Consider the following 4,859-nt stretch of genomic DNA (forward strand, 5'->3'; position numbering starts at 1 on the left):
GGGTTAGTTCTCCTATTAATCATGCCACTTGGTAATCATGGTTTCAGTAACTGGGCAGATTTTCTGATTGAAACTTCCTCCCTAGTTACGGGCACCTTACTCACAGACTATTGTTTAAGCCTTTAAGAAAAAATAGCCTTGTCATAAGCTTCGGTTAATAATATCACTATGTACTTAAAACAAACCCCTGCTGATGTATTTTGAGTGATGAATTATGTTTTTTGATCTTCTGTGTTGTACTTCGTTTCTATTTTGATTTTCTGTTTTTGCTACCTTGGAAATAATAATTTTTCTGGAAGTAACAAACAATGTAATCATTAGAAAAATGATGTAATCACCTATGGTATATAAGACACCAAGTTTCACAGTAAAGTGTGGTCTCTTCCACCATTCATGTTGTCTGTGCTCTTTCTTATAGATATTTCTCCGACACCAACCCCCTACTCAGAGACCCTTGGACTCTGGTGCGTGGGCTGATCCCCCGTATCTGTCTGTCTGTCTGTCTGTCTCTCTCTCTCTCTCTCTCTCTCATGAATAAATGAACACTATTTTTTTAAATGGGCCGAGTACCTGAATATATATTATCTGTAAGAAGACATACAACAGGCCAACAGACACATGGAAAAATTTCTATCATTACTAATAATTAGGGAAATGATAATCAAAACTACAATGAGATTTCACCTCTTACCTGTCACAGTGACTAAAATAAAAAATACAAGAAACAACATGTGTTGGCAAGAATTTGGAGAAAAGGAACACTCATGCACTGTTGAGGGAATGTAAACTGGTGCAGCAACTATAGAAGATATCGTGGAGGTTCCTCACAAAGATAAAAATAGAGCTACCAAATGATCCAGTAATCACATTACTGGGTACTTACCCAAATATATGAAAACACTAATTCAAAGGGATACATATTCCCTGATATTTATAGCAGCCTTACTGACAATTGCTAAGATATGAAAGCAGCCCAAGTGTGCAATGACAGAAAAATTGATAAGAAGATGTGATATATATATTGATGAAATATTACAAACACATAAAAAGGAATGAAATCTAGCCCTTTGTAATGACATGGATGGAACTAGAGAGCATTATGCATTGTGCTAAACAAAATAAGTCAGTCAGAGAAAGACAAATACCATATGATTTCACTCATATGTGGAAACTGAGAGAGAAAACAAATGAGCAAAGGGAAAAAAGAGAGAGAGAGGCAAACCAAGAAACATATCTTAACTGTAGAGAACAAACTGGTAATTACCAGAAGGGAGATGGGAATGGGTATGTATTAAATAAGCATTTGGGATGAAGGAGTGCATTGTTGTGATGAGCACTGAATGTTGTATAGAGGTATTGGATTATTTTATTGTGCACCAGAAACTAACATTACAGTGTGTGTTAACTAACTGTAATATAAGTGAAAGTTAGAAACTACAAAAAATAAACTACACAATGCCAAAATATAAATTTAAAAAATTAAACTTGAAAATTTGAAGAGAATGACTACTAATAAAGATATTGAATCAATAACCACTACTTCCCAACAAATAAAAGTCCAGATGAAAAGGCTTTCCTGGTGAATTTTACCAAACACGTAAAGAAGAATTAATACCAATCCTTCTTGAAGTCTCCAAAACACTAAAGAGGAGGAAACACTTCCAATTTATTTCAGGAGGACAGAATTATATCGATACCAAAACCAGGCAAGTCTGCCACAAGACAATCAAATTGCAGGTCAATATCTCTGATTAACACAGGTTCAAAACTCTGAACATGATATGAGCAAACCAATTTCAATAATACCATAGATGATACATTAGAAAATCACCAAATATACATTAGAAAAATAATTCACCATGAGTGAGTGGGGTTTATCCAGAAATAAGAGAAGGTTGAACTTCTGCAAGTCATCAATGTCATAAGTCACATTACCAAAATGAAAAATTAAAAAATATGATCATCTCAATAGTTGCAGTAAAAGCATTTGACAAAATACCAGACCCATTTATAATAAAAATTCTCAGCAAATTAAGTATAGAGGAAATATGTCTCAGCATAATAAAAGTCACATATGTCAAGATCACAGCTAGCATTGTATTAAGAGGAAAAGATGAGAGATTTCCTCTAAAATCAGGAACAGGATAAGGATGCACTATGCCATGACTTTTATGATATGTGGTATTAGAAGTGTAAGCCAGAGAACCTAGGAAAAAAGAAATAAGATTTCCAAGTTGTAAGGAAGAAGCAAAACAGTGACTATTAGCCAACAACATGACATTATGTACAAAAAAACCCTAAAGACTACACCAATCTAATAGAAATAATTAATGGATTCATAAAGTTGCAAGATATAGCATCAATACTCAAATAAATGTTGCAGTTGATACACTAGTAGAGTAACAGAAAGACAATTAAGAAAAAAATTCATTTATAAATGCATCAAAAAGGATAAAATACCAAAAAAATTAAAAAGTTGAAACCCTTGTGAACTGCAAAATAGACATTTATGAAGGAAATAGAAGAGCACACTAATAAATGTGTGTCTCCTATTTTGCTTAACTTACTATTTTTTTTCCTATGGATTAGGGGAAATGGCTACTTCTAAAGTTTAAGGGGTGGTTTTATGTATATTATTCCCTGTGCAGACTGTGTATGATTTGGTGACTTTTGCTGGATGACTGGAGCTGTGGTTGTATATGCTAGTTATTCTTCTAAACCTTGGTTTCCCACAGAGAAAAAAATAGTAAATCTGAAAAGAAAACATAAACTAAGGAAAAGAAGAAACCATTTACAAAGAAAAGAAAAAAGAAGAAAGAACAAAAAAAAAAAAGAAAAAAGAGAACTTGAAAGAAAGGTAACAACAAAAAGAAACAAAACAAGATAAAAACAAATGAGAAAAAATAAACAGCCTTAAAAAAAAAAACAACAATATTGTGGCTTGTTTTCTGTGTCCCAGTAGCACAGGGTGGCTAGCACAAGCTTGTTGACCCTGGTCTTGCTAAGGTTGCAAGCTCACTCTGCTTTGGACTTTCTTCCAGATGCACGTTCAAGGGGGAGGAAGAGAAAATGTTCTCACAGTTCGTCAGCACTTTTGCACCATGGATTTTTTTTCTGTGCCCCAATACATCTAGGGCTTCTGTGGGCTTGTGGAAACTGGGTTTGCTGAAGTCACAAACTCATTGAGATGACCTGCCCTTCCCATTATGGAGTCTGGACTCTGCTGTGGTCTAGACTTCTAAGGTGGAGTTGGAATATAAACAATGCTGTTCCCTGATTCCTCTGACCTGGAGAGCTTTCCTGCAGCTTTTCCACCATTTAACTGTATTCTAAAATCATCTCTTTTATATGCTAGCTGCTTTTTAACCCATGAGTTTTCTTCTTCTTTGTGCCCAAGGGCAGGATTTGTTCCTGGTCCCTCAGCATTATCCCTCCACATGGCTGTTCACCACTTTTGGAATAAGATTTCCTTTTGTTAGCATGTCTCCATCTCTCTTACTATTCTCTTGCTGTTCTTTCTCTTTTCAATAGCTGTCCAGTCAGCCCCCAGTTCCTATTCAGGAGAAATTCTTCTATTAATAGAGTCTTCCTATGTCTCCATCTTGAACTGGGACTCTAAGATAAAGTTTCCGTTTCATTCTTTTGCGTATGGTATCCATTCATCAATAAGTGGACATTTGGGCTCTCTGCCTCGATTGCCTTTTGTTCATAATGATGCTATAAACATCAGGGTGCATATCCCCCATTGAATTTGTATTTTTGTATCCCTTGGGTAAATATCTAAGGTATAAATCCTGGATTGTAGGCTAGTTCTCTTATTACCTACTTGAGGAACCTACATTTTGCTCTCCACAGTGGCTGCAACAGTTACCATTCCCACCAACAGTGCAAGTGAGCGCCCCTTTGTTCACATCCTTGCCTAAATCTTTTATTTCCTTTGTTGTTAATTTTAGTTATTGTAACAGGTGTGAGGTGATATCTCATCAAAGTTTTGATTTCCATTTACCTGATGATGAGTGGTGTTGAGCATATTTTCATGTGTCTGTTAGCCACCTGGTTGTCTACTTTGGAGAGTGTCTATTCAGGTTTTTGCCCATTTCCTAATTAAATTATTGTTTTTTGGGTGCTGAGTTTTATAAGTTTTATAAAACTTTATCAAAAATATCATTTCCAAATACCTTCTCCCATTCTGAGGTCTGCCTTTACATTTACTGATTGTTTCATTCCCTGTGGATTAGACTTTTATCTTGAAGTCCTGAAAGTTGAATTTTGCTCCTGATTTTCTTGTCTCTAGTAACATGTCTAGTGAAAAGTTGCTCCAGTGAGGGTCAAAGAGGCTGCTGTCTGTGTTCTCTTGTGAGATTCATATGGTTTCCTATCTCACATTTAGGTAATTCATCCATTTTGAATTTATTTTTCTTTATGGTGTAAGAAAGTGCCTCATTTTCATTCTTCTGCATGTCACCGCGCAGTTTTCTCAACATGTTTTGTTGAAAACACTGTCTTTTGTAGAGTGGATATTCTTTGATATGGTTTGTTGAATATGAGTTGGCCATCTAGCTATGGATGCCTTTGTGGGTTTTCTATTCTGTTTCATTGATCTATGGGTCAGTATTTGTGCCAGTATCATAATGGTCAGATGACTACAGCATTGTACATAGCTTGAAATCTGGACTTGAGATATCTCCAGTTTTGTTTTTCTTTTTCAGGATTGCTTTGATTATTCGGGGTTTGTTTTGTTTTGTTTTGTTTTGTTTTTTGTTTTTTGTTTTTTTTCCCCATAATATTTTATTGTCAAATTGTTTTCCACACAGCACCCAGTGCTCTTCCCCTCAAGTGCCCTCCACCATCACCACCAC

This window comes from Suricata suricatta, chromosome 6 (assembly GCF_006229205.1).
Source record: "Suricata suricatta isolate VVHF042 chromosome 6, meerkat_22Aug2017_6uvM2_HiC, whole genome shotgun sequence".
Taxonomy (NCBI): Eukaryota; Metazoa; Chordata; class Mammalia; order Carnivora; family Herpestidae; genus Suricata; species Suricata suricatta.